We start from the raw sequence: 24,357 nt of genomic DNA on the forward strand, positions 1-24,357 counted from the left end.
CGCAGTCTCCAAGTCCCACAATACCCTCTCTGGGTCTCCATATCCGCACTGGGGTCCTCCCATCTCCCCCTCCACGTGTCCCCTCATTAAACCTCCCATCCTTCCTTGGGGTACCTATCCAAGCCCCCCCAGCCCCAACTCTGCACCTCCTTTCCCTCACTGGTCTCTCCCTGCCCCTCCCTGACCTCCCCCCAAGTCCCTCAATGTCCCCTGGTGTCTCCCCCTCCCGCAGGGGTTCTGCCCTCAGGGGTGTCCCTGTCAGCACAGCCTTGTGCACGGTGGCCACAGGGACAGGTCACCTGTCCATTTCCTGGTACCCAGGAGGCCTCGAGGACACCGCTTGGCACTGGCCCCGCCTGGAGCTGCACCACACTGGGGAGAATGGCAGCGGCCACTGCCAGTGCGGGGAGAGCATGGCTGAGAGTGTCCCCCTGAATGTCACTGTCCTTTATGAGCGGGACCCTCAACTGGGGGTGACCCCACCATGGCACTCTCATCCACCTCACCAGGTGCCAGCCCTGTCTGTGTCCCCACAGTGCCTGTGGCCAATGCCACCATCACTCTCAGTCCCCTGTCACACTTGGTGCACTCAGGAGACACCGTGACCCTGCGCTGCTCAGTGCAGGTGGGCTCAGCCCCTGTCACCTTCACCTGGCTGCACAATGGGCAGGAGGTGGCCCAAGGTCCCCTCCTGGAGCTCAGGGCTGTCGATGTGGGACATTTGGGCACCTACCCGAATGGCCACCAACCAGCTGGGACAGGACGGGCACCAGGCACTCTGCCCTGAGCTGGCCCTGGAGGTGACAACACAGGAACAGGGCACAGGTAGGGTCACTTGGGGTCACATGGGGGGGTGCAGGACCCCCGGGGTTCTGGGTGATCCTGATGTGTCTCTCTCTGTCCCCAGCAGTGACCGCAGGGGTCTGCGGGTCCCTCCTGTTCCTACTTCTGCTCCTGGCTGTCATCAGGGGCTGGCACTGGTGGCACCACCTGGGTGGGTGACAATGAGGGGGAATGGGGGTCCCAGGGATTGGGGTGAAACCCCCACAGAGTTTGAGGTCCAGAGGGCAGCACCAACAGCTCCTGACTTGGGTGAAGCTGAATCCCTAGTGATCTCACCTGGGGGTCCTGGGGAATTTGGGGAGGTCCTGCAGGGTCGTGCAGGGAGGTTGGGGGCTCTGTCAGGGGTTTGGAGGAGTTTGGGATCTCAGTGGATTCAGTGGGTGATTCAAGGCTCATTAGGGGCTTCAGGGATGCACGAGGCTCCCGGGGGCAGTCAGAGATCTCAAGGGTGTCAGGGGCCCTGAGGACTCCACAGTCACCCCTGCCCCCTTTCCCTTGCAGCCATCAGGAAACAGCAGGAAAGGTGAGTGGGGGGTCCAGGCCTGAACCCCATTTTATGTTCATAACGACCCCCCACACCCCCACAGACACCCTCTTATCCTTGCAGGGGCTCCCCAGGGCCCTCGGCCCCTCCAGAGGCAGAGGAGGTGCTGTACAGCCAGGTCGTGCGAAACAAGAAGGCAGGGGGTGAGTACAGGTGGGGGGACAGGGACATGGCCCCCTAGGGGTGTCACCTCCCATCCAGCTTCCCCCACCCGGTGTCTCTTGCAGTGCGCCCCTGTGCCACAACCCCCAGGTGACCAATGCAGAGCTGCCAGGACCCCACAGGCAACAGCAGGACTCCAGTGACATCTACGAGAACATGCTGTGACACTGGGGGCACTGGGGGCACTGGAGGTTCCTGCCTGAGGGCCCCTCCAACTGTGTGTCCACCCCACAGCTCCCGTGGGTTCCCATCGTGCCATGGAGGGGTGGCCACGAGTGTGGGGTCCCATGTGGGGTGCCCAGAGCTCCCCGTTACAGTGCTCCCAGTGCTCCCAGTACCCCCAGAAGCTCCTCATTCCCTCCCCCAGTACCAGGGGGGACAGCATCTCTGTTCCTCTTATGGGACCCAAAACACACCTTTTCATTAAACCAGGAGAAATGGTTTTTTGTTTGTTCAGGTCTGCCCTGTTTGGCTCAGGAAGGATGGTCTCGGTCAGGTTGTACAGATCTTTGTGGGATTTGCAGCATTTTTGGGGCTCTGTCTTGGTTTGAAAGACAGGTGTCTGTAAAGGAAGGAAGGAGCTTCTCTGGAAATGGAAAATATAAACCACTTCCCTCTGAATTATTAAAATTTTGGAATTAAGGGTCTCTCAGGTAAAGATATGGGAGTAGGAATAACAGTCCTTTAATAGGAAAATGTAAAAATAAAAATAAAAATTCTTATAGATGAATAGTGAGATGACTGGCTCTAACAATTAAGGAATGAATATTGTGTGAATATTAAGAGAAGCTTTATTGATGTATAGTTATGTTATTGTAGTTTATTGTTTAGATGCCCTCTGTTCTCCTCACAGTCCCCTTTCCCCATCCTCTGTATTGTTGCCACCGGACAGCCTGGTTTATTTAGGACAGGTAAAAGGAAGGCGTGTACATGTGCCCCTCCTACAGGGCAGTTGAGAATGAAAAAGCTCGTTGCTACTGGAGGGCACAGCATGACAACACCTGACCCACCAATCAAGTTGCAGGAAAGCAATCTCCACCAATAAACGGCAAAGGAGAGTTGACTGACAGACTTTGGGAGGGGCCAGGGTTGGCTGATGCAACCCCCAGAGGTATAAAAGGTGAAGCACCCATCTCAAAGATGAGCTGTGTGGTAAGCAGTCGTGAGGGAGGCTCCCAGGTGTGTTTTTCCATATTGTTATGTTTGCCCAATTATCCCATCATCAAAAAACCAAACAATATTAGAACTAGCAGCAATTTTAATTTAATAGTTTAGAAAATATATAAAATTGGATAGACTTGAAATATTAACAATATAATTTGATTAAAAATAAGGGATAATTCGGTTCCAATAATAGTGCATGAGAAAAAGATAACCACGGGGTATGGAGTGCAGGGCTCTTGGACCCTTGCCACCTCACGTACGAGCTTGCCAAGTGAAGACTCCCCCCTATATGCCATGTGTCAATGCCATCTCCTCCCATTTTCGATTCATCACACTTCTACCTCCGCCCTCATCACCACCTTTACCATGCCTGCGCCACCACTTCTTTTGGTGGTCACACAAGTCGTTGGAGGTCGTGACTGATGAAGGCCTCTACTCTTCACCTATGTCCTTTAATTCACCTTTGGGTTACACATGAGCACCAAGCCAGTACAATGTAAGCCAAAACGAACATATTACTGCATTTAAGCATCAAAGCAATAAATCACTTATAACTGGCATTTTCCTGGAACCCAACCAGATTTTCCCTTCTTTTTGTTAATTTTTAGTAACTTATAATTTGCTTTTTCCTCCTGTCCTTGAACATCAGCAGGGAGAGGGGGGTTGAAAGCCCTCCCATCCCTTTCCTTTTTGGCATTAAACTCTAACTGCTTAATTATTTAATAATATTACTGTATCAATATTGATTACTGTTTCAATTTTATCGGCACGAATCATACCTATTTATAACATGTGGAATCCTTTTGTTTTCACTGCTTGCTAGGAATGTAAAACAAAATATTGGTGCAGGGTGACTCAGAGACAACCCGTGTGGGTTAAGGGTAGTCTACAGGGTATAAAGAGAAGGAAAAGAGAAGTACTAATACATCCTGATAAGTTTGGAAATTTAGATAGCATGAAGAATGAATAGCACAAGAAGTAAAGATGGTATTAAAAAAAGTCCAATAGAATTAATTTAGAAGATGAGAAAGATTTGGGAGGAATCCCAGAGGGTAATTTTTCAAGGAAAGGTAATTAGATGAAATACTCTTCTCAGTGGTAGGCTTGGTATCCATTAGAAAGTGGTGAGAAGTCACCCCCTAATGGAACTTTACCATTCACTGTTACAGTTGATGTTATTTTTAAGACAAGAGAAAAAATGAGATCCTGTGATATATGCAGACATGTTTTTTTACCCTGAAGAATAAAGCTGTGTCAGAAAGAATGTGGCTTTGATTTGGCCCCACAGGACCTTTAGTCCTTACTTTGGAAACAGATAAGAAGCAGAAAAGAAAGAGATGTCGTTCAGCATTCAGCATAGGGCAGAGATGTTTGAAATTGGCTCCAATGCACCAGGAAGATTGTGTTCTATGTGTCCAAGACTTAGAGCCGAGTTAGTCCAGGCCAGCTCAGGTACACTCCCCCTCAGGCAACCACTCTGGCCCCTGAATGAAAGCCAAATGGCAGTGAGGATGAGATGAATAATTGTCCCCAGGTGAGGGGACAATTTCAGAGACCCCCAGTGACAAGCAAGCCAAGGAATAAAACCAAGAAAGCTTTGCCTTTAGTCACCCCCTTAAGGCAAGTCTTGAGTCCCCCAAGGAGAAGCCATGGGGGTGAACATCTGCTTTTCTACTAGTGACCTGAACAATTGGTGGGAAAACGTTACAATGGATAGAGAAAACCCTAGCAAAGTAGCAAAAAGACTGGAGTTCATAGTCAAGAATCAAGAGCCAGAGTGAGGTGATACTGATTTCATGTTGACAGAGCTAACAAAACCAGCAGAAGAGTTGGTGATCAAGGTAGCCAGAGCACGTGTGCAGGCACAAATTGCTAGTGGAGCCTTGCAAGGTACAGTGGACCAGCTGTGTCCTATTGTAAGCCCTTTGTGGGACGCGAACGATGCAGGCAGCTGTGCCCTCTTAACCAGATACCAGGAACTAGTCACATTGGAATTAAAAAATGCCCTTCCAAAAGCAATGACTTGGTCAGTAAGAGATAACGTTACACAGGGACAGCACGAGTCACCCACTGACATTGTGGACAGGCTCTGAGCAGCTGCACGTAAAGGCACAGCCCTGCATCCCTGGTCGGATATAGCAAAGCAGCAGTGGGTTTCCCTGATGTCAGGGCAATCTAGCCCAGATGTCAGGCAGAAACTTGAGAAGCTGAAAGAGCCTGTCAAGAGAGACTTAAAGGCATGAATGAGAAAAGCATAGAAAGTGGATGATAATCAAGAGAGAGAAAAAGGAAAAGAGCTCCCTGCAGCCATGGTGGCAGCTCTGGATCGGCACCAGGGAGAGGACGTGGCATGCCTCTGGATGAAGCAGAGGCAGGGGCAACAATATCAGAGGCAGAGGAGGTTCAAAGCAGCCATAGACCAATCTGGGGCCAAATCAATGTGCATCTTGTAAGAAATCAGGACACTGGAAATAACGCCAGTGCCCAGAGTTAGCAGACAAAGTACACAAAACTCTTGCAGCCACTCTGGATGATAAGAAATGACTGAGACTGGCAATTCTTACCCTAGCAGGCCACCGGTTAAAATACAGCTAAAGAATGATAAAGAAGTTGAATTTTTAAGAAATTGTGGAGACATATTTTCACTCTTGAATCAAGCCCTGATACCCAAAAGTGAAAACTATCTCAAGAAATAGGAGACACTGTAGGCCAGCCAGAAAAAGTTTTCTTCCTGAAACCACTTCAATGTAAAATCAAGAAGAAAATGGGAATACATCAGTTTCTTTATTTACCCAACTAAGCCAAATCTGTCCTAGGCAGGCATTTGCTTGAAAATTTGGAAGCAACAGTTCTGTTTAGAAAAAGAAAACTTAAATGGAAGGTACCTGAAGACAAATGAGCAGTTTTAGCAGTAGGACTGACAATTGACACAAGACCAACAAACAAGAAGAACTATTTAGAGCAAGTATTGAATCAGGTGTACCCAAGAGTATGGGATACTCATAGCCCAGGAAAATCAAAACGAGCAGACCCTGTGAAAATTGAGCTACAGAGAAGAGATAGGCCAGTAGTCAGAAAGCAATACCCTTGAAGATTAGAAGCTAGGAAAGGAAAAGAGCCAACAATCAATAAATTCCTGACATCAGGACTATTGGAAGAATGGGAGTCAAAATTTAATACTGCTAGATTAGCAATAAAGAAACCTAATGGAACTTAGAGACTAGTGCCAGATTTCCAGGCAATGAATGAGTTATACCTTACTAGCTTACTAGCTAAACTTGGAGATGATTTTATTTGGTGCGGGGAAGGTCCATGGGCAGGTGCTGTCGAGAGCCGTTCCCTCATGGTCTGAGAGAGCAGCTCCCCCAGCCCACCTTGCTCCCAGGCCCGGAGGTTGTAATGTGCGCTCGACCGGCAGCCGAGGGAGGGCTCTTGACACCATGTCTGATGCAACAGGATTTATTGAAGGTAGGTCAGAGGGTGCAGGTTGGGTGAGGGTGAGAAGAGGGACAGGAAGAGGCAGGAGCACAAGCACTGTAACATGACGCCTAAGGGACCTGCAAGCTGCTGGGGAAGCCTCAAGTCTGCTCAGTGAGCCACGTGTGCCCTCAGCACTGGGACAGCCACCTTTCCCTCAGTGAGCCTCACATCCCAGGGTCAGCAAATCAAGAGGCACCAGGCATGCTGTAGGTGACTCAGAGCGAGTGCAGTGGGTCATGGTGGCCAGGGGCCAGAAGCAGGCAGAAAGCCAACGGGGCTGGGGAAAAGGCTCTGCTCTGCTTACAGTGTGGGCTGAGGGCTGGGAGAGCTCCATTTCCCCCGTTGAGATGTTGGAGACGGGGCCTTTCAGCCTCCTGATTGGGCTGCCCCTGGCTGCAGGCAGCCAGAGGAGTACGACGACACAAGGCCGAAAGCAGCAAAGCAAAGAGCCAGCCGTGCACAGCACAGGGAGGTGGCCCAGTGCAAAGCCAGCGTGGCACTCTGAAGGTGCCTGCTGCACTCTCATGTGTCCCTGGCCTGGGAAGGACAGGAACGCTCGTGGTCCAAGAGGGCCTTTCTGTGGCCCCTGTGGGCTCAAAGCTGCTGCTCTTCTGGCTCAATGGGGCCTAAAGCCACAGAGCTCGGCCTCCCCCACAGCAAGAGGAACAAGATTTGGATATCAGGCAGTGGAGCTCAATGCCTAAGGCTGAGGGGTGGGAGGCTGCAGTCTGGAGCACAGGGAGGGCACATGCCCAGCCCCACAACAGCTGGCCTCACAGCCCTGAAAGGCCAGGACCAGGGTTCCAGGCCTGATTCCAGGGGGTCCCTCCAACGGGCGACCCACCTGTAAGCGCCAGAGCAGCCGGCTGTCGGGATCAAGGCGGCTGCCAGGGGGCTGCTTATGGCCTCTGCCAGCCAATTGCTCAAGGCTTAGCAGTGCCTCAGCCTCTCAGGGTCTCCCCCAGCCTGGCCAAGCTTCCCGGCAGCAGAGCCGCAGCCCCAGAGCAGCTGCAGAGGAGCCCCATCCAGAGGCACTGGGGAGCCCTCAGCACTGCAGCCAGCAGCACACGGGCAGGAGGACATGGATGGCCCTTCCTGTCCAGCACAGGGCTTGTGGCCATCTCCAGGCACCGCTCTGGCAGGGATCCCCACAGCTCCGGCCCCTGTCCAGTCGCTCTGTGGGCAGCACAAAGGCTTCAGCAGAACCACCAAAGGCCAAGGAGCTTCTGGCCATTTTCTCTGCAACACTGCACACCTGGGCAGCTGGCTGAGTACAAGCACCCTTTTCCCCCTCTTCCCCTTTGCCTTCTAGACCCTGTGCAGGAAAAGAAAGATCCTGGGACTCTGTGTATTGAAAGACATTCTATATTTACATACTCAAAAACAATGAAAATAAAAATACAAAAATCTTGAAGAAGAAAAAGAAAATTTCTGCTGGCTCAAATGACCCCAGCAGACAGTCTTTCAGATCATCTCTCCAGGGAGCTGCAGCAGAACAGCAAGGCAGTGCTGCACAGACGAGGCCGTTTCCTCCATGCACTGCGGAATCGATCTCGCAGCCTGCGCCACGGGGAATAGGGAGCTCTCTGTACAGCCCGGAGAATTAAACAAAATGCAACTGCAGCATCTCTGATTGCAGGACTGCTGTCATATGCCATTTCTTCAAGGGCTGCAAGAGAGAGGAACAGAGGCAAGGTCAGATCCCACATGTGCAGAAAGACGAGGAGAGCCCCCTGCCAGGGCCATCCTGGCCATCTCTTGCCATGGCCCGCAGGGAGCAGGGAGCAAGGGGATCAGTCTGAAGGTGCTGGCCATGAATGCCACATGTGGCCCTGAAATCTCAGGGGAGCAGAGCCCTCCGCAGCCGGGGCAGGGCTTGCAGCTGCCCCCGCCAGCCCCCGCAGTCAGCCCGCTGCCCTCACTCACTCACCACTGCAGATCAGCTGGAGCTCTTGCTGCTGCCCCCTCAGGTGCCGCCCGGCCATGCCTGTGAAAACAGAGCCTGTCACGGTGAAGCAAAGTGAAAATTTTACAAGATAGAAATCCATTTTAATTTAGGTGAAATGTACATTTTTGAGTCGAGTCTGTGGTTAGAAATTGTAGTTATTTAGCCAGGCTGCCAGGCCTAAGCTCAGTGAAGTTACTTCAGTGAAGGACAGAGATAAAGGGGAGAAGACAGATTATAGAGAGAGACAGGGACTGCTGTAAGGGCAAGTCATCCTGACCTCAGAATTCTTTCTGATAAAAAGGAACTAGTGGTAAAAGTCAGAAGAAACCCATAAAAATGAATATGTATGAATCTATTGTGAAACTGTATGCATATGTATTTGAGAGGGGGATGAAAAGAGACCTGAAGTTCTCAGAGGTATGCATGCCTTTTGAGAAGAGTTTTCTCCGCATGTGTCCGGCGCCGTAAATAAACATACTGAGCTTTACAACTTTTATAAAGTTTTGAGGTTTCTTCTTTTCTCCGCAAAACATTATGGCGAGCCAGACAAGGGGTTTCTCTGTCCCCGCAGGGGCAGGGGGGATAGATGGACCTCCAAGGCGTGCCCTAAGATTTTTTCCTAGTGGGGCTCCGCTCATCTCAACTTGCCACCTGCGAGGACAGACAACGACCTGCTGGCCTGTGCAGGAAGATGCGGTATGTACTGAGGGGCCCCCACGGGAGGGAAAGGAGAGCTAGGGAGTAAATCACTCAGAGATGTCTGGGTTATGCTGATGGAGCAGCTGTATTAGAGACGGGGTTCATCGTTCTGATAGAGCAGACCACTAGTGATCCTGGGGGTGGGTCGGGTGAACACATGTGTGTGTGTGTTGGGGGTTCATTGTTCTGATAGAGCAGAACTGCTGAACCCATGTGTGTTTTGTTTGTGTGTGTGTATGTGTGTGGTGTCCAGACACTGTGTTGCTGTATGGTTAATGCATTGTGTGGTCAGTGCACTGTGTTTGTAATTGTGCAAGTGTATAAGTGTATGGTGTATGAAAGAGAGTAGATCTACAGTGCTCTACAGTGTGAGGGGAATGAGTATTACCCGTGTTTGAAGCAGCTGAGTGTGGCCTGAGGCTGCAGCAGGCTGTGGGGGCAGGGAGAGAAGTGCCCCACGGAGAAGCGACAGGAGGAACGTCAGTGATGGTATTTATTGTGTTTAAATGTAGTGATTTGTGCAGATTTGGTACATTTTAACCGTGAGTATGAGCTCAGAGAGTTCCTTTGCCCTGGATGTTTGTACTTGATCTCTAGACTCTGTGCTGTTATTCTGATTGTGTCCAGGAAAACTGATGTGAGTAAATGCCGAATTATGGTATGCTGTGTTGTGTTGAGAAAAGTGAGCACTTTGAGAGATATTCCCTTTCCCAGTGACTTTGTGTGGTGATTTTCTTCCGCTGCATTGTGGTAATTTGATTCTCAGATTGTATAGTGGTGTCTGTGAAGATTATAAGATTTTGTTGCAACAAGAGTAGCATTTTACACAGAAGGACTCTGGTATGGTGATTTATGCTTAACTACAATAAAGCGAATTAAAGGAATTCCAAGAATTCTCCCCCTCACAGCAATTCAAGCCTTGGCTGTAGTGAATTTGAGATAAAAGGGGGAGGGGTGCATGTGTCTGTGTCTGTGGGCATATCAGAGTTTCGGCTGTGACTAGCACAGCCTTTTTGCAAAGCAGTAAAACAAGTGTAAGTAGACACAGTGCTTAATTAGATTGTGCAAGAAGAGAACTAGAAAAGACTGATATTTTGTAAAACAGAGTTTATATAGAAGAGATGAATGAGACGAATTAGTTAATGAGACTTATGAGATTTATGAGACTTCAGTTGGTACTGCAGTAAGTCTGGACTGGAAACAATCTGCTGCAGGGATTTAAAGTTCTCTGTAACAAACAGAATAGCCTGCCTTTGAGGGCAATTTCGGGGAGCCTTTGGTGCATCAAGAGGCTAGCATGCTGTGTGAGGTGACAGTGGCTGTCCCCTGGGCACAGGGACAGCTCTGGCTGCCCTGTCTCCCCAGGGAACACAGGAATGGCCTGTGGGCAAAAGGTGGATGTGCAGTTATTATTGCAGTGCGGTGTTTATGAGAAACACTGGTATTGCTGTTTTGCTGTTCTAATAAGTGTCAGGGCACATGCCCCGAGTGTAAATTAGAGGTTTCTGATCAAGCGATTCAGAACCTAAGGTCTTAGAGCTTGTATGTGGGAATCACATCTGATACCTGCCACCTGGAGCTGTGTGTGTATAGGAGGAAAACTGAGAAAGTACTGTGAAGGTCTGTAAAAAGGTTTGAGTTGAAGCGAGATAGGGCAAGGAGAAATAAATAATGAGAACTGACCAGAGCAAAGAGGTTCCTAAATTAGCCCCTTTTAGGAGGGGCTCACTGGGCGAAGGTTGCCAGTAAGAGCAGCTCAGAAAATAAAAAGATTTATAATACTTCATTGCTGTTAGTACTGTTTTAAAATAGGAAGATAAATGGGATAGAGTTTTTGTATGCTGAAATGTCTTTTTGTTTTAAGAAATCACCCAGAATGGCAAAGAGACTGTGAGATCAGACCACCCTCTGGTCTTGGCCCTTGAAAAGGAAAACAAGGCAAAGAGAAAGCAAATCAAACGTGTTCAGCATACAGCATAAGATAGCAATGTATGAAATCAGGCAAGGATTATCATGCTGAAATGCAAAACAATCACAGTTCGCAAAATGAGTACATATGATTTGTTAAAAGCTCCTCCCAAGGTAAGGGAGGAAGGGTAAAGATGACCTCCCCAAAAGAGAAGAATTTTAGTCAACACAAGGGCCATATATTCAGTTTTAAATAAAGCGTTACTACCTGTGAAGAATGTTTATGTTGTAGTGTGGGGAACAACTGAACAACTGGCCAGTCTGAGAAGGCATACTTTTGCAAACCTTTAAAGTTTGTACAATTCGCTCAATTTGCTAAACATTCTCAAATGAGAAAGGTTACTCTGAAGGCAAATTATATAAAAAGGTTAGGCTTAACATTAACAGACACTGAAATTAAGAAAGACATTAGTAGGGAGATATTAGAATAAGTAAATAAGTGTATTCAAGGGTATGGGCCTCTGCTGTACCAGGGAGAATGAAAGATGCCCCCCCATGGTAATCAAGCTTAAGGAAAAAACACAACCAGTGAGAGTTGAGTGGTACCCTCAAAAGGAAGATAAAGAAGGAATCAGCCCAATAACTGATAGTACTGGATTAAGGGCTGTCAATAAGATAACACAGAATTTATACCCTGTGGTAGCAAATCCATAGACTTTACTAACTTGTTTAACACCTGACCTAACCTGGTTAACTGTTTTAGGCCTAAGAGATGCCTTCTTTTGCCTCCCCATCCACGAAGCCAGCCAGAAAATTTTGCATTCAAACACAAGCTCACATAGTCCATGTGCCTGAAGGCTTCAAGATTCCCCACTCCGATTGGAGAACAGCTTGCAAAGACCCAAAGTCCCGGGAAGCTCCACAAGAGGAAAGGAGGCTGTTGCAGTACGTGGATGATCTTCTAGTAGCCACTTGGACGAGGGAAGCGAGAGAAGCCTGGACGGTAAGCCTTTTGAATTTCCTAGGACTCCAAGGACGCAGAGTCTCAAAGAAAAAGGCACAGGTAGTGAAACAGAAAGTAATCTAAGAAGGTAATCTACCTGGGGTAAGAAGTGAGTGCTGAGCAGCAGACTTTAAGGCAGGGAAGCCCTATGCCAAACCCTGAAACCCCAGACAACGAAAGAACTCCTAACCTTCTTAGGCATGGCAGGGTAGTGCCAGCTGTGGGTTTATAATTATGGACTGTTCGTCAGACACCTCTATGCTCTTATTGCCAATGTAAACAGAGATCTCCAGTGGACAAAAGACGCCACACGGGCCTTTCACCAGCTAGAGAGTGCCCTCATGCATGCTCCAGCTTTGAAACTTCCAGATGCAAGTAAACCATTCTTTCTATTTTTCCATGCAAGGAATTGCCCAGGGAATATTGGCTCAGGACTTGGGTCCATACCAGAGGGTAGTTGCTTACTTCTCTAAGCAGCTAGATGCAACAGCCAAAGGATGGCCAGGTTGCCTCAGAGCTGTAGCAGCAGTTGTGCTGAATATTCAAGAGGCACGCAAGTTTACCCTGGGACAAAAATGACTGTGCTAGTGTCCCACACAGTGTCCGCAGCGCTGGAAGTAAAGGGTGACCATTGGCTCTCACCACAGAGGTTTCTGAAATACCAGGCTATCATGGCAGAGCAAGATGATGTAGAGATAGTGGTGACTAATATTGTCAACCCAGCTTCCTTTCTCAGTGGAAATCAAGGAGAAGCAGTACACCATGATTGCCTGGAGACCATTGAAGCTACCTACTCCAGCCGTCCAGACTTAAAGGACGCTCCTTTGGACAATGCAGAGACCTGGTTCACTGACGGGAGCAGCTATGTTGCCAATGGGAAGCGACCTGCTGGGTATGCAGTGACCACCTGCAGAGAGGTAATCGAGTCTGGACCCTTACCAACAGGTACCTCCGCGCAGAAGGCTGAGATAAATGCATTGACCCGTGCCCTGGAAAGGGCAAAAGGGAGGAGAATAACCATCTACACAGTCTCAAGGTATGCATTTGGAGTCATAACATGCACATGGAGCCATCTGGAAGGAGAGGGGACTGCTGACCTCACAGGGAAAGAAGAGACAATCCAGCTGCTGGAAGCAGTTCAGCTACCTGAAAAAGCATATTAAGGCACACCAGAGAGTGAGCTTAAAATTGGAGGAAAGAAATGAGTTGGCGGATGGAGAGGCAAAGAAAGCAGGAAAGGGTAAGGTACAGATTTTCCTCGAATGTAAGCCATAATACAATAATACTAATCAAAAGAAACATACAATTACAAGGGGTGGGCTACCATTGAAAGAGAGCTAGTAATCCCTTCCCATTTTCGTGGTTACTAGTGAAGGAAGGGCACTAGAAAACACACTAGGGCCTAACTACTTAGAAGCCTTTTATAGAGTGTGGCTCCTTTCTCAAAATGACCAAGGCTGCCAGTGATACAGAGTGCATTGAAATGAAGTGTTGACTTTGAAGTAGTAATTTCCACAGGCTTTCTAGAACACACATCTGATTGAAACAATCGTTGTATCATTGTCAGGAATTTATATGCCACTATCACTCAGGTAAGCTGACAATGTGATCCTTGCCTCCAGACTAACCCCAAAACACCCCCTGGCCAAAACTCGGTCAGACTGGGAGAGGCCATGGGCCTATACAGCAGTGGTAAATTGACTTTTCAGAACTCCCAAGGAAAGAGGGGTATCAGTATTTACTGGTATTAATAGATACATTTTCAGGGTGGCCAGAAATATTCCCCACCAGAACTGTCAAAACTCAAGATGTGACCAGATTATTTTTACAAGAAATAATACCACGCTTCAGAGTTCCAGCCACGATGTCCTCAGATAAAGAATCATATTTCATTTCCAAAGCAGTGCAACAGATTAGTGGACACCTGGGCATAGATTAAGAACTTCACACTTCAAACTGCCCAAATCAAGTAGCCAGGCAGGGAAAATGAATCATTTGATTAAGCAGCAGATTGTAAGACTGGGGCAAGAAGTTATTCTACCCTAGCCCAAGCTCTTCCACTAGCACTATTGCAAATTCGAACTAAACCTTGAGCTAAAGGAATGCTGAATCCTTTTGGAATGCCTTATAGAAGACCATATAGAATACAAAAGGAATATCCAGAATGTCCACCTACATGGTGGCTTTAAGCAAACAGCTCAGAGAAATTGAGAAACATGTGGCTGGAACTTGGAGCAGGGAGTTAGATAGCCTGGGGATGATGTATATGTTAAGTCTCTTACAGAGAAGACTTTGGAACCACAGTGGGAGAGACCACTGCAAGTACTTCTCACCACCTTCACTCCAATCAAAATCAAGGAGCAGAATGCCTGGATCCATCACTCTCGGGTGAAGAAGGTCCAGAAGCCCCTTCAGGAGTGACACCAGGAGACAATGAACTGAGACTAAAACTTACTTGGGCAAAATGAGTACATTGCGGTCGGGAGTAGTTCATACTTTAGTTTACAGAATTGTTTTGTATGTATTTGTAACTGAAGTTTTAGAACTAGAGAGTAACTCTATCCAAAGCAATGCTGAATGGCCTTGGTCCCAGGTGTTTAATCAGTATACTGGATCCATGGGAAAACCTTCTGAGATAAAAGATTTAAACATATCTACTGTAGTAATCCACGAGAATCAGGTATATGAGGAGCAAGAATGGCAGTAACAGGAACTGTGGACACTTCAAGGAATCAGAGGAGAAGAAATCAAAGTAGAGTGCCAGGTCATCAATAGGACAGCTTATGAGAGATCAGATGTAATTAGTGTCTGAACCTCCCCTGGTGTATATGAACACCAGCAAGTCTGTGATAACCTAAGTGAATCAGACTGTTGGTGTAATTTCACCTAGATACAGCCTGTAGAAGTGACCTGCCTTTGAGCTCAAGTTGCTATCAGATTTTCATTTGAATTCAAAGTGGACACTGCGCCTTTTACCACAGCAGGGCCTTATACAACTCATACTAGTTCAGACTCTACCCAAACTTGAACCTAAAGTGTATGAAATAGGCCTCTACGTAGTAAAGCATGTGAGTGAACAACAGCTATTATTCAATCCAGAATGGTCTCTCAAACGTGTGGAGTTGATAATGCAAATTAACATCTCAAAAATCCAACCAGCCTGCTCCTCCTTCCTAAAAACTTCCTTTGAGGGCTGGACAACATGGTTACAAAAACAGGCATATCTCAGGAGCAGAACAAGAAAGGAAGGAGCCAGCTCTCCTGGTGTCTAAAACCAGGAACACCAAGAAATCAGTTTCCTTAGGTCATTTTCCAAGCAGGTTGGCTGAATACCCAGGCAATGGCTGCTAAAGGCTGCTGAACTGCAGGTGGTGGACAAATACTGTTATCTTCTGCCCTGAACACAGTCCACAGCTTGATCTTAGCTAGGGGCAAGGTGGGTGAAGTTTTGTAGACCAGGAGAGACATTCCTGCTTGCCACACATCTGGGAAATCAGGTGCTTTGGAGGGGGAAGGAGAGGTTAGATTCCTTGAGGTCTCTGCATTTCAGAACAAACATCTGCCTCAAGTATGACCTAAACCTCTGTCAGATACACTTGTGAAGTGTGTCTGAATTTGCAGTGTGAGCCCAGCACATCCCTCTGGCAGGCAGGATGGTCATGGACAGAAAGCAGTTCCTATTCCCCATAACAAACATCTAACTGGCATATTAGGGACAGGATTAGGAGTTTTAAATTGAATTGATTCAGAAATACTGATGAATAAACTGGCCACTGCAGCAGGTAGCCTAACAAAATTGAAGCAGTCTTTACAGTCATTTGTATTGGCATTAGGAACTAGCCAGTGACAGATTTCAAAAGTACTGCCAAAGTAAGGAAGTATGAAAAGGCCAGGGACCAAGACCACAAGCTGATAGTAGAAGCACTTAGTACAGTTTAAGATAATGTGTCTTTAGCTTTCAGTTGTATACAAGCACAGTTATGGGTGCAGGCAACAGCAGCTCTGATCATACAGGAAGGGGGTGAAGGTAATTTTCCAGCTGAAATTCGGAAGATTGTGTGGGATAATGCAATTGATATTGAAAGGAAGTTTCAATCCTGGCAGACTACGGTGAATTTCACCTATGATCCTGTTTCTAATGTGGCAACTGCCTTTGTGCTTACCATACGTAATGCCACTGTTTATGTTATCCATCCCCTCCTTGCCCTAGGATTAAACCTTGAAAAAACAATACTCTATCCTTCATAACATAGAGTGTGGGCATGAAAGATGAATGAAAAGTGGCAGACAGTAAACTTAGAATCCTGCATTACTAGAGAACAGATGGGATTCATTTGTGAAAGCAATACTATTATTGCCCAAGATGTGTATCTAGACACTGAACAGAGTATTTGTCACTTTGAAATTCATCCAGTCACTGACCAGAAAACTGTGCTTGTATATACTGGAAAAGGGTGTGTATGTCTGAGAACTGCCTGTGCTGCTGTACAAATTGATAGCAATGATGTTATTCTGTCTAGTAGAAATCATTCTAATTTCTGTATTTGTAATTTTGTTAAGATTATCGGGTGTGATTTTTCATACTTGGCTCCAGTGACATCCCACCAGCTGGTCAAAGCCAATTACACAATGTATCACAGACTATCACCTACCCATATTGAGATGAACCTTACATTAATGAAACAATTAATTAAGCACCAAGACCTATTGGAGATCTTGAAGGAAATCCAAGAAAGTGGAAAGAAAACCTTAATTACTGTCCAACATGATACAAAGGAGATAACCAGAGTTCTACAAAGAATAAAACAAAATATGGATCACCACTGGTGGGATGTGATCTTTGGGTGGTCACCAACTGCAAATGGAATCTTTAATAAGTTGTGCCACCCCATTGTAGTTTTACTAATATTAGTTGGGATAAGCTTAGGATTATCTATTACATTGTTAATTTGGAACTGGAGAATGCTACAACGAATAGCTGTACTAACCTCTTTGTCAAACATACATGGTAGAGCATTAAAAGACAACTGTTGTCGTGAGGGTTTTCATTAAGTAAAAGAATTTACTTATTTCATAGGAAAGGGGGGAATGAGACAGAGTAGAGATCCATTCTGAATTAGGTGAAGTGTCTAGGAGAGGTGAAAAGTCTGTGAGGCCAAAGCTGAAGGAAAAGTCACATGCTGGAGACAGCAAGGAGACAGAGAAAGAAAAATAGAAACGACCACAAGGTCAATTTGCCCCCCACCTAGGAATTCCTTTGATAAAGAAGAACTGGTGATAAATGTCACGCGGAATGAATATGTATGAACTTATTGTGAAACTGTATGCATATGCATTTGGAAGGGGGATAAAAGGAGACCTGAGGTCTTCGGGGGTACGGATGCCTTTTGGGGAGGCTTGCATCTGGCGCTCATCGTAATAAAGGCATACCGGGCTTTACAACTTTTATAAAGTTGTGAGGTTTCTTCTTTTCTCCTCAAAACAATGGATAAACACTGCCTGATCAGATCTTGGCACTCTGGGCAGAGAAACCAGAACCACCGGGCAGTTGGAGAAGGTTCTTGTTGGCTTTGTCTTGCTATTCCTGGGCCCAAGCCATGCTGGATGTGCTCAGAGCTGGGCCCAAACTTTCCCATCAATTCCCTGTTTTGGAGGAGAGCAGTACATGTGCCACCTCCTCAGCAGCTGCCACAGTGGGATGCCCATGAGCCCACTGCTGTCTTCCAGCACTGGGATTCCCCCTGTGCCCAGAGATGAGGATCCACCTTGAGAGAGCCCTTGTGGCAGAGAGAGCTGATGGTCTCAGTGGATGTTCTGGCCCCTGCTGAAAGGGTGCTTCCCACAGACCATCTGGTGCAGCAGGATGCCCAGGGACCAGATGGTAGCTGGCTTGCCATAGTACCAGCCAAAGTGGGTACATTCTGGGGGGCTGTATGACCGTGTTCCTGTGGAATACAGATGGAGTTCATCAGGGGGATGCTGCTGCTCCCAGAGCCTGGCCCCAGTACCCCTGGGTGTGTGGGGGCTGCCCCAGTGGCACACTGGGTGTGACCCACTGCCCTCTGACCAGCACCTAGGACTTGTGTATAGACTTGAGGTTGGAAAAGAAGCCACTGGTGATGGAAGAGGGTAGTGGAAATACTTGCAAGTCCAGAGCATAACAAGGGAAAACCCACTCAGTGGTGGTGAAACGCCATGCTGTTATGAATTAGAATGAGGCCAGATTTTGAAAAGGAAAAAGGCTCTCATTTATTAAAACAAGCTAAAGAGGATGGGGAGTTTGAGATAAGCCCAAACTCCCATGCTGCAACCCAAAGAAAATGAGTCCCAAACACTCTGTGTTCTCCCCCATTTAGTACATCCCTCAGAAGGAGAAGAACCCCAACCCAAACAAAACCCTCATTTTATAACCCCTCTCAGGTCCAGAATTGGTGGGTTTTGGATTTGCCCCTTGATTGGTCAATTTCCAGCATTCTCATTGGTCCTTATGGATATTCATTCTGGACCATTTTCTCGGGGCCTCGAATGATTGGTCAAGTCCCCTGTCCAATAACCTCCCGCCCTTTTTTGACTATCGCTCCCAACAATCCCTGGACCTCCCCTCCCCAGGACCCACAACAAACATCCATCAACTCACCCCAAAACAACATTTCCCAACCCTGCCACAATTTAACACAAATTGAACACCATTTGTAGCAATGCCTTCATCCTCCCTGGCTTCAATGCCCCAAAAAACATTCCGAACCCAAGACAAACCAGGTGAGTGGAGCAGTCCAAGCCCTTTCTCACCTGCACACCAAACCGGTTGGGGCACAGATTCTGTCCCTCCCTCTCTGCTACCCCCACCCACAGGTGTTTTAGTTGGGCTGGCTGCCCCAGCCCAAGCCCCAGTCCTGGGCAGAGTGGTGGGCAAAGACTGCCACCACAGCTGGAAGCAGGCTCCCCGCTCAGCCCAGCTCAAAAGCAATTCGGCTGATATGTCAGTGCCATGAAGGGCAGCAAAAGAGAGAATCCCTGATGCCACACCCAGCTTGGACTGTGAGAGCTCAGTGCCATGAGATGCTGGGACAGGGAGCACACCCCTGCATGGGCTCACCTGCAAAGTGAGCAGGGCTGTCTCTTGCAGGTGGGTGCCACAGCCAAAGTCAATCAATTTGGCCTGCCCAGTGGCCAGGTCAAGCAGGTTGTTCTCTGGTTTGATGTCCCTGTGCAAGACCCCGCAGCTGGTGCAGTGCTGCATGGCCTCCAGCACCTGGCAGACAAGCTCCCGCGCTACCTCCTTGGGCAGGAACCCCCGTGCCCCAATGAAATGCTGCAGATCCTGAGAGCGCTCTGGGCGTTCCAGCACCATCACGATAGTGTTGGGGAGCTCGAGCCACTTTAGCAGCTGGACCACACCGGGGAAGCCAGTGGACACCTTGGCCAGCAGCACGATCTCCAGCGGGGCGCTGGTGCTGTTGGGCTGCGGAAGGAGCACAATGCCGTCAGTGGGGCTGATGCCGTGCTGGGGCTCGGGAAGACCTCAGCCAGCCCGGGATGCTCTGCACCCTGCTCTGGCCCCATGCCCGTTCTCCCTCGGGGCGTCCTGGCGTCTCCCACCCTGCCGGGCCTCGGCTCATCCCCGCCCGGCACAGCCCAGCTTCTGCCACTGGCCCTGCTAACTCACCAGCTCACCCCAGTGCTGGACGCGCTTCTGTGGCGCCCTTTTGATGGCCACCTGCAAGCCAAGGGTAGCAGCGGGCTCAGCTCGCCGCCCGCCCTGCCCAGACCCATCCTCCACCCTCCTCCTCCTCCTGCAGCTGCGGCCGGCCCTGCTGCTCACCAGGTTGCAATCCAAGAGCCGCGTGGCTGTGAAGATGCTGCCGAAGCCCCCGCGCCCCAGCAGCGAGCCCAGCCTGTCCTGCTCCTTCAGACCCTGCTGTGCCTTCCTTGACAGAAGGACACGGCTGTCAGCACTCGGTCCGAAGCCAGCAACGGCCCCCGAGCGCCCCTCAAGTGCCACAGGCCGGCCATGCCCAGGCATTCGCTCCTGGGAACAGGACAGCGGCGGAGCTCAAGCCAGGCAAGATGCAGCGGAGGCAGCAGGAGCAGCCGTGCCACCTGTGTCCTCCACCAGCCCCGGGAGGAGCCAGGGCCGGGCCCTGCGCCAGGGCCGGGGCCGGGGCTGGGGCCGGGGTCGGGTCTGGGGCCGGGCTCGGGCCAGGTGGAGCCAAAGGGAGGCGATGCCGCCCCAGCCCCAGGCACTGATGCCCGCCCAGCAGCACCACTGCCAGCACAGGCAGAGCCAGCCGGAGGTGAGACCACGGCGGGACACCCAGGGCTGGGCACTGGTCAGCCCTGCCCAGGGCCAGGGGTGGGCCGGGGGCATGGCCTGGCCAGGTATGGGGAGAGAGAAACTGGGAGAGGAGGGGGCACCGAGAAATGGAGAGCGGGAGAGGGTGCGGGACTGCGGAAGAGGGAGAAGAAAAGCAAGAGGGAGTCGACAAAGGCACTTCTTTCGCTGCCAATGCTGCCACTGCTGCCACTGCAAGTGAAGCTCTGGGGCCATTTGTCCTGGTGCCCATTTGTCCGTTGTCTGCTCGCCCCTGTGCCAAGCCCTTCACTCCCCTGGGGCAGCCTTTGAGCCTGTCCAAACATGGGAACTTGCTGTGTTCAGCCAAGATCCAGAGCCTGGACTCCTGCTGTCAGCAAAGGAAGGGGCAGCCAGGTGGGGCAGCCAGGGGATGAGTTGTACAACATGGCTTATGTGGTCCAAGACCTGTTCAACATTACCAAAAGATGGCTGTGGCCTTGGGAGATATAACTTGGCCAACACCCCTGTCTATCACTAGAACAAGGTGACCAGCAGAGATTCACATCAGACTCTGTCAGTAGTTTGGTGCCACTGAAGGACAGAAGTTTATTCAGTATTGTTTTCATTTTGAAAGTAAGAGCAATGATGGTGGAGTCTTCTGTAGCAGGGGACATGGTATACCATATGGAACATGTGGACCATGGTAAAAGATGCTAAATAAAGAAATAAAATACATTAAATTTAAAAAGACATGTATAAATAAATAAATAAAAACATTCCCAGATGTTCCAAGGCAGCCTAAGCCTCATGGTCTGGGAAGAAAACTTATCACCATGAGTCAGCAGAGTGGCTCTCCAGATGGCTTTGCAGAATGGCCTGGTATTACTGCCTAGTGTTACAGGGTTAATATTGGGGTGCAAGGAAGCAGCATTTTTGAATTTCACTACACGAAATATAGAATGTTAGGGAAAGAAACAAAGAAGGAAAAGGGAGGGATCAAGGTGGTTTGAAGAGAAATAGACATCGGAAAATAGAGGAATAATACAATAAGTGGTGTCTGTCATGCTGGCAGATGCTGGTCAGTGTGCTTGTAAGGTCCTGTCTTGCACCTGGTCCCTGCACTGTTCCACAGTACCCTGTTTCCTCATTAGACTCTCTGTGTATTTTCTGACTGCTCTGCAGAGCCAGTGGGATCTGGTGGAGTCAGATGAGAAACCTTTTTGCACACTGGTCTGTGTGTATGAACATGTCTGTATGAGGTAGCTGAAAAGTTGAGTGTCCAAAGGCCAGACAAGTGGTGATCCATATGGTGTTGATAAAGGTACCCTTTAACGTGATATACCATGATAACTTATCCTTTGGCGCTCATTAATCTGGAGATTTATAGATTGTCTTATGGATAGGCCTTAGTTACCCTTCATCACCCCTTTTTTCCCTCTAAAAATACAAGTGACATCAGGTTAGTTATAATTCTACACATGAATTTCTTAATAAAGAAGAACCATAAGGCTGCAGGACAAAGTCACCTCCCAGTTGTGCTCTTCAGTTATGTTTCAATCTTCCAGAACAATAGTTGTATTGAAAAACACATGGATTCTAACTTGGCCGCTTCCTAGAGTGCTATGGTCATGAATGCCAATGCCTAAAATGATTCCTAATTATTTTAACCTTTGTATGAGATATTATACAATAAGAAGGACACCCTTCTATTCAGAAAGGACAGTTTCATTATAATGAAAAGCACCAATGGATAGTATAAGGACTTATGATCCTATATTTTCAGAAAAAAAGGGATGAGAATTTATGTTTTAGTGTTCTGTAGCCATCCATGTCCATGTGGACAACGTTCCAATATGCCAAGGCATATGTCCAAAAGGTACAGGGTACCTGGTACAGGGTACCAGGTACAGACCTGCTCCTTACAGCCTGCAGGGACAGAGGCGCAGGGCAGGGACTCCATAGCACAGCCTGGGATGCACAGGGCACAGGCATGTGCAGCAGCTGCAAGACAGCCCTGCCAGAGCCAACTTGAGCAGCACTTTGGCCTTGGCTGCTGGGCCCGGGCCTGAGGCAGGAGCAGGAGACAAGTGACCCTTGCAGACCTGGGGCCTCATTGCCTCCTTGTCCCTGCTCAGCAGCCTGGCAGGGGCCGCCCCATGCTCCTGCCCTTGCCATTGCACATTCCCACATGCCAGTGCCCATCCTGGCAAGAGCCCTGAGCAAGGAGGGAGGGACAGCATCTGCCTGGCCAGGGGCTGGGGCTCAGGCCTTGGCCCTTGGCATTCCTGAAACACATCCAGCTTTGCTCAGCACCACAGACACCTTTGCCTTGTTTGTCCCCAGGTGTCATCACTGCCTCCAATGTTCTGCTCTAACTGGAACCTGGAGACACTTTCTCAGTCATGTTCCTCAGCGGGACCCATTAAAACTTGAATGAAATTTGAAGTTCCATTTTAAGTTTGAGTTGTTGAGAAGTTTTTTGAAGACACTCTCAGGGACTGAGTCTGATGTAAACAACACCAAATCCCCAGAGGCTCATTAAATCCTTGTGCTGTGTCTGTGCTGCTGAGCTTTAAAGGAACAGCTCTTCCCAGGGCCAGCTCCTCTCCCAGCCCAGCAGGGCTGAGGGCTCTGCCGGCAGGGACAGGAGCCAGGCAGAGACAGGCTGAAGGCAATCAGGATTGGGAAGACATTGAGCTGAGACTTCACTTGGGGAAAGATCTTTACAGCCCTGTGCATGGTGAGTGTGTGGATGCAGGGCAATGTCCCCTGTGCTCCTGGAGGCATCCCCTGAAGCTGACCTAGGACAGGACTGATGTGACTGTAAGGATGGCTCTGCTGCTGTCTCTGCTTTGGGGTGGATGTGCTGCAGAGCAGGGCTCCCCTGGGCACTGTCAGAGGGACAGGGCAGGACGGCTCCTGCTGCCAGGGACGGCTGCAGGGGGTGAAGCTGGGGCTGCAGCCAGGGCTGCTCAGAACTCCAGCTCATGTCCAGCTCATTTCTGAGGGGACTTGTCATGAGCTGATTCAGGGTAGGAGTTTCCTGCTTGTGTCTCTGCTTTCCTGAATCTGTGCTCTCATTTTTCCCTGGCTCAGCTTGGCGGCAATAGAAAATTAACTGTGCAGGGTAGAGCAGGGGCTGAGGCACTTAAACTGTCACCCTGAGGATTCCTGGGCACCTCAGCAAGTGCCTGCACCTGCCCAGCCTCCAGATCCATGCAGCATCACCTTTCCATGATGCCCAGGCTGGGGTAACTGTTCTTTAATCCCTGCAGGGCCCAGCAGCTGCAGGGCAGGGTTGGCCTAGGGGCTGGGCTGGGCTCTGGCAGCTCTGGCAGGGAAGGAGCCCGGGGCCACAGGAGCAGCTGGGGCTGGAACAGCTCCAGCAGCAGAGCCGTGGGCAGAGAGGGAGGGAGGTAGTGCTGAGGGAAGCCCTGCTGCAGGGCAGATGTGGCACCTGCCGGGCCTGCCCTGCAGGGCACACATTGCCCTGAGCAGCACAGCTCTTGTGTCCCCTCGCAGCCAGCACAGCCCTCAGCCCGGGGGCTCAGGGCCCTCAGTCCCTCCTGGGCGGGCAGAGCAGCCCCAGAGATGAAGGGCATCTCTGCGGCCATGTGCCCATTCCCTGCTGACCAGGGCCTGAGGGCCACTGTCCTGCCCTGCTGCTGCCTGGCAGGGGCTGGGCAGGGCTGGCCAGGGAAAGGCTTTTCCTCAGGTCCCACTCTCTCTCTCCTTGCCTTTCGCAGATGCTGCTGGCATTGCTGAGGGGCTCTCTGCCATGGCAGTTGCAGCTGCAGGGCCAGGCCCAGCCCTTGGGCTCCTGCTGTGCAGGCTGAGCACAGCAATGGGGTGTCCCAGCTCCCTGTGCCCGGGCAGCTCTGGGCAGGGCAGCCTGGGAGGCTGGCAATGAGCCCACTTTCCTGACTCTGGGAAAGGGTGGGACACCCCATTGCTGTGTTCAGCCTGCACAGGAGGAGCCCAAGGGCTGGGCCTGGCCCTGCAGCTGCAACTGCCATGGCAGAGAGCCCCTCAGCAATGCCAGCAGCACCTGGGAAAGGCAAGGAGAGAGAAGGGCCTGAGGTAAAGCCTTTCCCTGCCCAGCCCTGCCCAGCCCCTGCCAGGCAGCAGCAGGGCAGGACAGTGGCCCTCAGGCAACTTTGTGAGCCAGGGATCCCTTTGCTCTCAGCAGTGTCTCCTGGCTGTCCAGGGTAACACGGGAGTGGATCTCACAAAGGTGTAAGTGCAGGGCAGCTGGAACAGGAGAGAGGGACAGAGCAGCTCCCCTCAGTCTGCACTAGGCCTCAGACAATCCT

The 24,357-nt window shown here is 49.7% G+C and overlaps 1 pseudogene; it reads right to left on the reverse strand.

Annotated features, from left to right (window-relative positions):
• Positions 1–2,451: 2,451 nt before the first annotated feature.
• On the reverse strand, positions 2,452–22,004 carry LOC134434458 (serine/threonine-protein kinase pim-1-like; annotated as a pseudogene).
• Between the last annotated feature and the right edge of the window lie 2,353 nt (positions 22,005–24,357).

The sequence above is a fragment of the Melospiza melodia genome, unplaced genomic scaffold (assembly GCF_035770615.1).
Source record: "Melospiza melodia melodia isolate bMelMel2 unplaced genomic scaffold, bMelMel2.pri scaffold_37, whole genome shotgun sequence".
In the NCBI taxonomy this organism is placed as follows: domain Eukaryota; kingdom Metazoa; phylum Chordata; class Aves; order Passeriformes; family Passerellidae; genus Melospiza; species Melospiza melodia.